Genomic DNA, 14,696 nt, shown 5'->3' with positions numbered 1-14,696 from the left:
GTCTTACATACCATCTCCAGGGAACAATCATTTTACACTACTTCAACCCCCTTCGAGGATACAGCCACTTACAATCTCATTTATTACATTTATTCTGCCAATTATAAAAACTATATTATATATACAACACATTAATCAAAATTTATTGTTCAATTCAATTTCTTTTTAAAAAAACAATAACTAAATGAGATCTGATATTAAAAAGATCCTTTATAGATGAAACTTTGAAATAGGTATCCCTTGTGATGGCAAAATCAATACAGTCAAGCAAAACATGCTTGACTGACAACCTAAGTTGGTGTACCCGATATTTGGTTTAATTTCATATAATTTATTGATACCTACTTGGGTGTCCCACTTCTTTTGCATTAGATCTCGGATGTAAGGTCTAATCACGGGTTTAAAATCAGTGTACGGGATCAGAAGTGGTGTCACAGATTTGTTGAGTGCTGCTTTTGCAGCAGCATCGGCCATTGTGCTACCAATAATTCCAACGTGGCTAGGTAACCAACAAAAGACGATGTCGTACTGGCCAGTCGCAAGATCGTTATGTTATTCTAAATTTCACGTAAAAGTGGATTTTCAGATGAACTATTCTTAATGGCCTGAAGACAGGAAAGGGAAACAGAAAATATGATGAACTGTTTATGTTTAGACAGAGTATTAATATATTTAAGAGCTGTTCATGTTGCCTGTGAGTCTGCTGTAAAAATTGAACTGTCAATTGGAAATCTGGATGATATTGTTCTGGATCCAATGACAGTGGCGCTAGCAACTGCGTCACCGTCTTTGGATCCATCAGTAAATATAGACTTGGAAGTGTTGTAAGTGCTTCTTAACTGATTATATTCTTGCTGATGCATTAGTTGGTTAGTGTCTGATTTCTTTAGTTTAGTTAAGGAAAGATCTATTTATGGCTTTACCAGTTGCCACGGATGAGACGACAGTATTTGGGTGGGAGAGATGTTATTGAGGTCAATTTTTTCAGGTTTTATTCTGATTCCAAGGGGTGGAATCAGGGATTGTTTCTTTTGATACATATCCCCATACAGAGGATGAAAAACGCAGTCTTATGCTCGATTAGATTGATTCGAAAATAGTTTTGTGACGTATTGTAATGACAGTTTTATACGACGTTGTTTTAGAGATGGCTCATCAACCTCCACGTGCAGACTATTAATGGGTGAAGTTCTGAATGCACCAAGGCAAAGTCGCAGGGCTTGATGATGTATTGTATCTAATAATTTTAAATTACTTTTACAGGCTCCACCATGGAGCCATCACCCAATTTGGAGAGGATGAGGTCTCTGTAGAGTTGGAGTAGGGTTTTCTTATCCCCTCCCCACTTGGAATTTGAAACAACTCTCAACATGAGTCAAGGGCCTTCAGGCATTTACTTTTTAAATACTTTATGTGTGGTAAGAAGGTCAAATGATGCCTCCTTTACAACTTTAATGGGATCATCATCTAATACTAACTCTGGGTCTCTATGGGGTTTCCTTACAAAAGTGGATACAATTAGTTTTGGATTTTGAAAATTTAAAACAATTTTCTAACGACCATTTATTGATTTTATTAAGACATATTTGCAGCTGCCTTTCGACAGTATTCATATTCTTACCACGACATTAGATGTTAAAATCATCTACGAATAATGATCAATCAATGGAATCATTTAAAACTTTGGAGAGGCTATTTATTTTAATACTAAACGAAGTGACAGACAAAATACTGCCTTGTGGGACACCCGGATCCTGATTATAATGATCAGACAGCGTAGAACCCACGCGGACTTGAAATTGTCTCTCTGTTAAAAACGTGGATATAAATTGAGGCAAACGGCCTCGCAATCCAAAATCACGTAAATCTTTTAAAATACCATGTTTCCATGCAGCGTCGTATGCTTTTTTCTAAATAGAAAAAGATAGACACTGCATGTTGGCTGTTAATTGCATTTTTAACAAATGTTTCTGACCGGACTAAATGGTCAACAGTACTTCGATTTTTCCGAAATCTGAATGTTTGTAATTAAATTATTAGATTCAATGTACCATACTAATCTATTGTTAACCATGCGTTCCATGGTTTTGCAAACGCAACTAGTCAATGAAATGGGTCTGTAATTAGAGGGATCAGTATGATCCCGTCCAGGCTTTGGAATGGGAAAAACTATAGCATCATGCCATGATGAACGAAAGTTTCCGGATGTCCAAATTTCATCAAATATTGATAGAAGGATTTCCAAACATGTATCTGTTAAGTGTTTTAAGAGTTGATAGTGTATGTTATCAGCTCCTGTAGCTGTATCAGGAGATTGCCCAAGGGCAGTATGAAGCTCATGAATTGAAAATATTTCATTGTAATCTTCCCCATTTTCTGATTTAAAATCAATAGATTTCTTTTCATGCTGCTTTTGGTATTTTTGGAATTTAGGGACATAGTTAGACGAGGAAGAATGTTGTGCCAAAGTTTCACTAAGCTTATTTGCAATGTCTGAAGTATCAGTCAATAATTCATCTCCATTTTTAAGATGGTGGATGCTAGATTAAGAACCTTACCTTTTATCTTTTGGATCATATTCCAGACCTTAGACATAGGCGTACGTGAATTTATTTTTGAAACATAGTTTTGCCAAGATTGGCGTTTATTTTGTTTGAAAGTACGCCGTGCTTTAGCATTTAGAATCAATTTATTTAAATTATGAACAAGAGGATGGCGACGGAAATAATGTTCAGCCTTTTTCCGTGCCTTTCTTGCGTGTTTTAAGGTATCATTGAACCATGGTTTTCGGATGTGTGGATTTACAGAGGACTTCGGAATACATACATCAGCTATGCTATTAAGTTCATCGGAGAATAACTGTATAGGATCAGCAATGTCAATAAACAGATCACGTTTTAACTTATTTGTGGCAAGTATTTCAAATAAGGGCCAGTTGGATTTAGTAAAGTTCCATCTTGTTGAAGGTGGAATGTCAGATGCGGAAACAGGTTTTAATATGGTCGGGAAAAGGTCACTTCCACAAAGGTCATCATGGACTGACCATTCGAATTAATTTAGTAGATCTGAGTCTGTTATTGATAAATCTAGAGAGGAATGTGTTCCTGTACCAGGATAAAAATAAGTGTTTGAGCCATCATTGTATATACATAAATCATTGTTTGAAATGAACTCTTCGAAATGATCTTACCCTTACTGCTGGTGTGGATACTACCCAAAGAGGATTATGTCTATTTAAATCCCCCATGATAATACAGGGCTTTGGGAGTTGGTCATATAGTGCCTGCAAATCAGTTTGATGAAGATTTGATGACGGCGGAAGGTACAAAGAGCACAAAGTGAAAGCTATGCGCATGGTCACACGGACAGCCACAGCTTGAAACTGAGTATTCAGAATAACAGGGCTGTGGATGACACCCTGCCTCACTAAGATTGAAGAGCCTACAGTGGCTTTAGGTCCCGGAGGAGAAAAGTAGTGATGTGTATTATACGGTCTTATGTTGATGTGATAGGTTTCTTTTAAATAAGTTTCTTGAATACAAAATCCTGATGGTTTAAAATCTTGTATTAATAATTGTAAGTCATTAAAATTATTGCAAAGTCCTCTGCAGTTCCACCGAATGATTGAACTTGAGATGCTCATGGTGGCTCAACCGGAGATCTTGAGCGAGAGGAAGGTCCATGCCCTCAAAAGGATTATGAACCTCTTCAGGTGTTACAGCAGGAGAAGGCAACTCCAAGTCTTCTCAAATGCTTTTTCGCACTTTTGGTCAAATGGGCTTAGCCCTGGACTTTTGAACTAACCTTAATATTATCTGGTTCTGGTGATTTAGATTGCATATTCTGTGTTGATGGCATTTTCTGAGTTTCTGTCTGGGAAGCAGATGAGGATATATGAGTAGCGTCATGGATAATAAACTGGTCATCATTGACCCAAGAGTTATCAGTTTGGCAGCAAGTAGACACTGTCGTGGCTTTGTTGGCTGGATTCGGGAAAGAGACTGCAGTGGAATAGGTTTTATTGGAAAGGGTTTGTGACGGAATTTGAACTAACGTTTTGGCATCTAAGTAAGAAACATTTTGGGTATGTTTTATTTTTAATATTTGTGATTCACGGATAAACATTGGGCAGGATTTGGACGAGGCCTCATGCTCATCGTCACAGTTGGCACATTTGATCTGATTTGTGCACTTAGAACTCTCATTAGTCCCACTGCAACGGGAGCACCTTGTCTTGCGAGTGCAAGATTTGGAACATAAACCACCACTCCGATATTAAAGTAACCAGCTTTGATAGATGTTGGAATTTTTCCAAGGCAGAAAGTGAAAAGATAAGTTTGGGTGTTTATGATATTGCCATCTTCAGCTTTTCGGGTAAACCGCTTAACAGCAGTGACTCCTTGGTGTTTTAATTCAGAAACATTCACATCTTCTGACATATCGGAAAGACATCGAGAGCGGTCCTTGACAATGTCTCTGCTAGAATTCAATGTCCTGTGCACCGAAACAACAACCTGTGTGTTAACAAACTGCTGTAGACCCAGCAGATTAACGGATTGTTGTCTCCGTGCACATTCCCCAACTCGAAAGGGTGCACGTTGAGACGCCCAACGCTAACACCGTATTCGTGCGTGCGTGATTCCCGTGCACCATTTCGAGTTGAGTTGATTGGTTCAACTGTGTCATATGGCCCTGTGACGCAGGGGTAGCATTATGCAGATGGCTGTTTCAATGAATGCTCGTTCCACCCGTAACGAACAGTTCTGGTTGTTGATGAAATATAGTGATAGCTAAATAGACAGATTTTTTATTCATCCAACGATTGTCTTTAAATGCAATATCCAGTTATGTATGACTGTTTAATAATCTCATACCAACTTTGACTGGAGTAGGTCCGACAGTTTTTCAGATATTGTAGTAAACGTCCGTACCTTAAATTACCTTCCAGACTATAGCTGAGGACATATTCTACCCCGGATCCATCTCGGGGGAAGAGCGAGAGCGAGTAGCATGACCCAGCACTCACCACGTGGAGGTTGCTCTTCATGAGTGCCGTTTACTCTATTGATACTGTAAAACAGTAACACATAGCCTACTCTATTTTACTGTAAAACAGTAATACATAGCCTACTCTGCTGTGCTGTAAAGCAGTAATACACAGGCTTCTTCATTGTTACTGTAAAACAGTAATACATAGCCTACTCTATTGACACTGTAAAACTGATATACGTAGCATACTCTAGTGTACTGTAAAACAGTAATACATAGAATACTTTATTGTTACTGTAAAACAGTAAGCATACTCTATTGACACTGTAAAACAGAGATACAAAGCATACTCTATTGTCACTGTAAAACTCTAGTGTCATGTAAAACGGTTATGCATAGCCTTCTCTAGTGTACTGTAAAATAGTAATACATAACATACCCTATTGTTGCTTTAAAACAGTTATATGTAGCATACTCCATTGTTACTGTAAAACAGGAATACATAATAAACTCCATTGTTACTGTAAAACAGTAATGCATAGTATACTCCATTGTTACTGTAAAACAGTAATATATAGAATACTCTAGTGTACTGTTAAATAGTAATAAATAAAATACGCTATTGTTACTGTAAAACAGTAATGCATAGCCTACTCTAGTGATACTGTCAAACAGTAATACATAGCATACTCTATTGACACTGTAAAACAGTAATGCATAGCCTACTCTATTGTTACTGTAAAACAGAAATAGATAGCATACTCTATTGTTACTATTAAACAGTAATACATAGCATACTCTATTGATACTGTAAAACAGTAATACATAGCATACTCTATTGACACTGTAAAACAGAGATGCATAGCATACTCTATTGTTACTGTAAAACAGTACTAGATAGCATACTCTTTTGTTACTGTAAAACAGTAATACATTGCATACTTTAGTGTACTGTAAAACAGTAATACATAGCATACTCTATTGTTACTGTAAAACAGCAATACATAGCCTATTCTAGTGTACTGTAAAACGGTCATACATAGCATACTCTATTGTTACTGTAAAACAGTAATACATAGCCTATTCTTTTGTTACTGTAAAACAGTCATGCATTGCATACTCTATTGTTACTGTAAAACAGTAATGCATAGCCTACTCTAGTGTACTGTAAAACAGTAATACATAGCATACTCTGTTGTTACTGTAAAACAGTTATACATAGCATACTCTATTTTTACAGTAAAACAGTCATACATTGCATACTCTATGGTTACTGTAAAACAGTCATACATTGCATACTTTAGTGTTCTGTAAAACAGTAATACATTGCATACTCTATAGTTACTGTGAAACAGTAATGCATAGCCTACTCTATTGTTACTGTAAAACAGTAATAGATAGCATAATCTATTGTTACTGTAAAACAGTACTACATTGCATACTCTCGTGTACCCTAAAACAGTAATACAATGCATACTCTATTATACAGTAAAACAGTAATACATAGCATACTCTATTGTTACTGTAAAACAGTAATGCATAACCTACTCTGAGTTAAGGTCAAACATCACTACAGAGCTTGGTCATCTCAACTGTAAAACTGTACTGTAAAATGCCCTAAACTGTTATTTGTGTCATACTCCACAACATGCCCAGTCACCTGACGGCTCCATGCAGCGTAGCACATTAAGTTCGTATCTACATTTTTTATAAAAGGTGGACCCCGTCCTAGTTCCTTTGCGATAGAGACAAAGTACAGAGATAATTCTAAGAACTGTCAGTTTTAAAGACAACAAAGATTCTTTACATATGCCTTTAGGACAAGGTAATGGCATCTGGTAACGGTGCTGATGTGCTAACTAGTACTGTGATGCCCGAGCAGCAGTTATAGCTTCTAAAAAGTATTATCACATGTAATGCAAACTTTAACTTTGCAACGAAAAAAATGATAAATTCTACAACCCCTTTCCCAAATTGCTTGTAAAATGAAATAGCAGACAACATTTCTTTCATCTACAATAACGAACATTGTAACAAATTGCATGGGCATCATTACAAGGAAAAGAATGCTGGCCTGTACGGTAGCGTTCTATACCCTCTACCCATAGTGCATTAACTACTCACATTAGCCCTGTACAAGTACGACATGTCTTTGGAGAAGGTAATCACATGTTTGCTCGAATTATACTGCTGTTTGTTCTCAGACTTCCCAGGTTGTACACTTTAAAGTGATTATCTGTTGAACTGAGTAATGCCTTTACATTTAGAAAGAAGGCTTGAACATATAAATTAAGCACGCGTTGCTACAGCTCGATAACAAGAAAACCCACTGTGTTTTGAATTTTGAGGTAGTCTAACTGTAAATTAGATGCCTCCTCCTTTAATTGGGAACCGATCGCTCGAGCACGAGGTTTTAAATGTATGAATACAATGTATACATACTTATGTACCATATATTTATTACGGTACTTATGCAACAGTTGTTGGAAAGGACTCCCCAGTAATAGTAATGTATATTTTGAATGACTATATCTCCTGCCCGAACTTTGACATGGCTGAACTTCACCTACTTCCGTTAGTCATCAGTCTCCATGACTGCCAAAATAGTTGTTTACGGTGATAGTGGCATTTACAAACTGTTTGAATCTCGAGGACAACCCCGATCTGTAAATTATGTTAAACCATTAAAGCGATGATTTACTAGTGGACACGAACCCACTGGCACAACCTAACTGCCAATGTTACCACCCTGAAGTTTGCCTGAATACCGACGTTTCATTGAACCACACAAGAGAGTCTGGGAGACTGTTCGTTTTTGTTGCCTTGGCAGTGTGGTTAGTGTGTTTTACTTAATTGTGCGTGTTCTGAAATACATTTTATAACATTTGATAAGCTGTGGTTCTGATATCGAACGTATACAATTTTGATGGGTATTCGGCAGCCAACGGTATATCGAACGACGTGTAGGCTATCGATAGATGCATGTTTTCATACACAAAGTCTTTGAGGTATCGAATGGAATAAGCTACCTGATTTTAATTTGATGTTTACTACCAAAAATCAAGCATTCCTCAGTGTCATGTTAGAATACTCTATACTATGGACACAACAACATACTGTGTAGAGGTTTTGCGTTGTGATCCGGCATGGAAAGCTTTTCAGGATGTTGTAAGACCTTATACAAATAATTATATTAATTTCGTGGGCTATATATCTAGTGCACATAACCCTTACTGTGTGAACCTGTCATCAGTCATGTTCATAAACAGGATAAAACTTCAGTAAGAAAAGCAAAAGGCACTTCCATAGTGATAAAATTCTTTCCGCGTGAACATGGATAAAACAAGACGCATATGATAAAGATGACCAATCAATGGAATTAATTTTATCCATAATCACTCAAAGGCACAAGTTGTTGTGAAATACAAAAGACAAAAACATTATGGGGAAACAAGTGGATTGAATCATATCACATGGAAAGAACACGGTCTGAAGGTGCTAAGCTTGGCATATGCAAGTGAGTTCAGACAAGTTCACACAATCAGTAGCGAGTGTGTCCACCTCGTGAATTGAGGCCTCACACCTTCACCTCATTGATTTGACAAAGCACTGAAGAAAGGCCTTGGGAATGGCATTCTAGGTCAATTGGTGACAGATCAGGGAATTTTGCAGGTCAGCGTAACACATTAACATTTTTCTGAGTCAGATACTGCTGCAAAAGTTCAGCAACATATGCTCTGGCGTTGCTGCAATGTCACCCCATGGCCGTGCTTTTGTAAAAACGGTAAAAAGTCCGTTTACAAAATCTCACCTCTCTATCCCGCAACATTCCAATTCCCACCACAATCACTTCAGCCCTTCCTGTAGTCGTTATTCAACCCAGATCATAACGCCACAACCTACAAAGTGAGCGCCTTCGGGAAAAATGGTGTGACGTCACGTTACCCTCGACGTCTGAAGACACTTGTCCTGCTGTCGGTTCGGTGAAGAATTAAATGTTTTTATAGAGAACATTTGAAGCAATTTCTGCTGAATATTTGTTATTTCTTGCAAAATAAATGCAATAACAGAAACATTTGTTTGGTTGTGTTTCTTCGAGCTTTTTTAATAACAGTTTCACTGGTTCAAATTCGAAATTTCATATGAAGTTCACGGTAGCGTTTGCCTTTGAGCACATTTAGCAAATTCCATTGCATGGTCTCCTTCAAACTGTCACACACGTTTCCAGGGTTGAGGCAATTGTGTCTTTCCTTTGTGTTCGCGTTACCTCCTTCTAATCCTCGAACGTTGCACGGATTCCGTTCGGCAAGGAATTACGGGTGCATGTTTACAGTGATTAGAGATTGTATTTCTACATATTTTGCTTGTTACTATTTGAGATAGGAATACCCAATGTCTTTATAAAAACAAGTAAATATATGCATCTTACCATAATTTCAAGTAATCTGTGCCAATAAAATAATAAAGAACTGACAGCATAAGATATGCAGTCCTTCAGAGGTCCACTGAACACAGGAAATGTAGTCTTTAAGAGGTCCATTGAATACAGGAAATGCAGTCGTTAAGAGGTCCATTGAACATAGGAAATGCAGTCGTTTAGAGGTCCACTGAATACAGGAAATGCAGTCGCGAAGAGGTCCATTGAACACAGGAAATGCAGTCTTTAAGAGGTCCATTGAACATAGGAAATGCAGTCGTTAAGAGGTCCATTGAACACAGGAAATGCAGTAGTTGAGATGTCGATTGAACACAGGAACTGCAGTCGTTAAGAGGTCCATTGAACATAGGAAATACAATCGTGGAAGGGTCCATTGAACACAGGGAATGCAGTCGTTAAGAGGTCCATTGAACACAGGAAATGCAATCGTTGAGGGGTCCACTGAACACAGGAAATGCAGTCGTTAAGAGGTCGATTGAACATAGGAAATGCAGTCGTTAAGAGGTCGATTGAACATAGGAAATGCAGTCGTTAAGAGGTCCATTGAACACAGGAAATGCAGTCGTTAAGAGGTCCATTGAACACAGGAAAAGCAGGCGCTTAGAGGTCGATTGAACACAGGAAATGCAGTAGTTGAGAGGTCCATTGAACGCAGGAATGCAGTCGTTAAGAGGTCCATTGAACACAGGGAATGCAGTCGTTAAGAGGTCGATTGAACACAGGAAATGCAGTCGCTAAGAGGTCGATTGAACACAGGAAATGCAGTAGTTGAGAGGTCGATTGAACACAGGAAATGCAGTCGTTTAGGGGTCCATTGAACACAGGAAATGCAGTAGTTAAGAGGTCGATTGAACACAGGAAATGCAGTCGTTAAGAGGTCCATTGAATGCAATGGAAATACGGTCATTAAGATGTGCATTTGATTGACAGTTCGTTACTCAATGACGCTTCCGGTGATTACTCAGTCCATACTGAGGTGAAGAGCATGGATATCAGCAAATACAATTTATTCCAGACGAAGTGACATAGTTGACTGCGTTGACAGAATGAATTTGGAAGTATATATCAGGCCAATAAATATAAGGGGTGTCATCACGTATTTGTTGTAATGCATAAAACATGCTTGTGAGTCAGTCGGAATCCCACAATTACGGACATTTCTTACGATTCTGGAAATAATTTTGCCGCTTATGTATCCTAAAATCAAGACTTGGTTGTTGAAGATACGATTCCTGTTTGACAACATGACAAAACATTGTAGCTAAACAATGGACAACAACTAATACAAGAAATAGAACGCTAAACATAGCATATTTAGAATGGTGACCATCTCTTACACATGGCAAATGGTGTGACATATGCCAGAGTAAACGTTAAAATAAATGACACCGTGTTTATTCACCAGCGATTGTGTAATATAGCCGACAAATTCTTACATCCCAATAGTTCTACTTAAAATAATATGTTATATTGATTGTTAGAATAATAGTACTTAATTCTCATCGAGTCAGTAGAAGTGGTTTTCATTGCACAGAGACTTAACCTGAATAATGGCTTAACATGTCCTTAGTTTTTAGTATCGGATGAATTTGAAAATAGTTTTCATTTTATTTCGAAATAATTGCTATTTTTTATCTGGATGTGACATAATACATAAAGGCTACATGTATCTACACCTCAGTGTGAATAACTCGTGGTTATGTTTGGTAAGTGGTAATTATTTGTGATGGCAAAACCTACTATATTATCTGTAAAAGAACTAGAATGAAATACGTTACTAGAAGAGGATTGTGTACAAACGATCCTCGCCAAAAGAAAAGATTTGTAGATTTGATTTAGTCTGTATCATGTTTGCATTCCCGTTCCGTTAATAAGTTACAATGAGGGGAGTAAGACACCCTGCCCTTAAACTACCATTGTGGGTATTCTCGTTTGATGGCATTTTGAGTTGAAATAACCACAACTGGTTTTTAATGTGTATTAGCTAATTTATTTGAAATTCGAAATAAAACCTGTGTAAAACCAAATACAAAGTACTGACACCTTGTCCTCAAATAACACCCTCAATTAACAATAGTAACACAATGATTAGGCTATAGGCTGTTTTACTTATGTTGTGTTAGATGAATGAACATAGCACATGTACAGAACACACTTTTGTTATTTATCGAGTAACATGATGTTGTCACAAGACTAGATCCAAGTTGTCTTACAGTCGAAATGTTTTTAACGAACTGCGATTTTAACGAACTAAAATTAGTGGTCCCGTTGAGTTCATCATAACCGTAGTTTAATGAAGTTCATAGTCTGAATTGAGAAGGATTGTAACCTTCTACTGGATGACAGTCCACATGCGTGCCCTATCACTAAGGACGATAAGGTTGAAATACATATCTAATCCTGGATAGCCGTGCGATGAAGGACGTTAACCACTGGTGACGAGACTGGAAAACACTTCTAATTAGTACAACCCGGACACATATAACCGTCACCCCGTGGTGTTCTGATAATATAAACAGCCATAAAATCCCTTTGTTGATATTTGCCAAGTTTATATGAAGGCCCGGCATTATGTGTGTGTGTGTCTGTGTCAGGCAGCCGGCGCTGTATAGACTGTCCTCGCTGACTCCCCCCAGCCACGGCACGGGACACGCCTTCGTTCTTGCATGTTTATGAGTTGATACAAACCGCGGAAACATTCTTGTCCTTGTCAGTGCACACAAAGGCGGTAACTAAGAACATCTAATTGAAGTTTAAATCATATGCGACTAAATATTTATTGTACAGTTAACTTGAAGACATATTAATATCAGTCGTGCGTGGACATTGTTGTTTGTTATAAAGCAGTAATGCTCCATAATGTTACCAATATATACTTATGCTGTAGAACGAGGGGACGTGAATTAACAAAACATTCAAACAAGTACGAGTCTTAACTGAGCTGGCTACAATACCAAATATATAGGCATTAGTAGACGACCGACAATTGCACATCACGCCAGAACAATATGCACTAGGAGGGCATTGGTGGACGAAATACGATTGCACATCTCATCTGAACAGTATACAAGGGTACACTGCTAATGGGTGGCGTTCAACTTTAATTAAATGTTGTTGATCTTATCTATTAATACAATTTTCAAGTGAGTTTCATCTGAATAGCCACTGACATGGCTGAGCACGCGAACGCTTACACGCACACGCACACGCACACGCACATCCTAGCACAACACGTCACATGACCAAACCCGTGTTTCAACGCCTAATATTGACCAAAAGCCGTATTATTATTTGCAAAATATCATGCCTCTAAACATGATCAGCTGTAATACAAAAGAGGCTTATTATTTTAGGCAATTAGACTAAACAGTGTGTCATCAGCAAACCTTGCCTACTTGCGAGTGTTTTAACGTATCTGCAGGGTGACACCACAAACTGTAACAAGTGTGCATGATCATATGCAAGACCACTATCCATGACCGATGTAATGTGAAGCAGTCTTTGAGACCCAATGTCCTAGAACATGTTACTATATTGATCTTTTCGTTAGATATAGGTATGAAGTTTTATATCATAGCAGTATGAACACCCGATTGCCTTACGCTTATATAAGTGATACATTGTAATAATACATTAGGTAACTCCACCTTCATTGCTGGCTCAATGGGTAACCACCGTGAACCCACAGACACCCTTCATGACGATAGGAAGTTAACTGACAGGCCATGGTGAAACAGCGCTCCACATACATATCCTTGAGGGAGACCTGCTTAGTATCCTTGACAGTCGTACAGGTCGTTTTGAACTATCACAGCCGTTCGGGCTTAAATTATGATGTATAGTGCATTAAGGAAAGGAAACATATTCAAAATTTTATTACACAGACAATTCTTTAAGACGTTCAAGTGGATCATCTCAGTGAAACCATTCTCTGCCAAGGAAGTTCTATGAGGTGAACCCTAGGCCTGATCGAACTTTGACTGTACAGTTAAAATGAAGGATGTATGGGGTTTTAGCATTTCTAAGAGGACTCGACTTTGTTGTCAAACTGACGGCATAAGACAGTGTATGTAGTTGTAGAAAACATGAAACGATGTCTGTTCATTAGATCTAATTTTCTATATAGTGGTACTGAAACACAATTAAATCATCTGGACTAAGGTTAAAGGTGACTAATTATTTCTTTTACATGAAGTGGCTAGTGGAGACAGACTGGAGTTCATTAATGAACCGTGATAGATGTGTTTAACAGTCGCTTGTCCCAGACCCCTTCTTCAACCGAAGTTGCTATGGCACTCGTGGCTGCTTTCTCAAAGTGAATCTGGTAAATTTCTGGTTACAGATTAAGATTTTGTCCCTATGTATCATTTCTCGGTAGCTCAAAGAAAGTGGTATAGTTTGCTTGAGTCTTATTGGGGAGGAGAAAATGGGTACATGCTGCCTCAAACTTCTGTATGAATCGTGTATATCATAAGGAACTGCTTTGGAGATGAACAGAACTTCCGTCTGCGAAAAGTACTTCTGCGTTACAAAGGTTGTCTATGTTTTGTCTCATTGCAAAGATAATGGTTTGTCAATGTCACCATGTCAGCAGTACGGAAGCGGTTGTCAGAGGAGTAAGGGCCCAGTCACCATGGAGATGACTTACTGTTCTCGTTGTCAGGAGTTTAGGAATGATCGCGCATGCGATATATAGATCTCATGTGACATGAGTAAGAATGTGCTGCATGAAATCGTTGGGTAGGAGATGGTGATTCATCCTCACTGTTGACAGCTCATCGTCATAGGTTCGTGGAATCGGAGTAGTCTCTGTTCTTGCTCGTTCTATGAATTTGGTTAGATCATATGGATGTAGTTATAGCTGACGGCAATTTTCAGGTGATCCAATCTTCAAGAGCCTGTCACCAAAGGTCTGGATGATACCTTTCTCGCTTTTCCCTGTACATCTCCAATACAGGCCGACTGGTCCGGGCCGACCAGACCTTGCTCGCTCGTCATGCAATGTGTGATACCCATTTCTGGTGTCCCCCGCCGTGATATTGCAGGAATAATGCTAAAATCGGGGTAAAACCATACTCACTCATTTAAAACTTGCTCTTATTAGATCATGATTTCGTCTATTTGCCGTTCACTATTTTAAACTCGCCCAAGGTCTTAATCGCACTTAGTACCTATTGTTTTACAGAGGTAGTCGACTGGGCAATCCGTATATACTTCAAACATGACAAAGGTCGATCTCGTGGTGATGAACCCTAGTCTCCACTCAGGA

Source organism: Haliotis rufescens, unplaced genomic scaffold, assembly GCF_023055435.1.
Source record: "Haliotis rufescens isolate VD_foot unplaced genomic scaffold, xgHalRufe1.0.p SCAF_4, whole genome shotgun sequence".
Taxonomy (NCBI): Eukaryota; Metazoa; Mollusca; class Gastropoda; order Lepetellida; family Haliotidae; genus Haliotis; species Haliotis rufescens.
Note: the sequence above shows the minus strand (reverse complement) of the source record.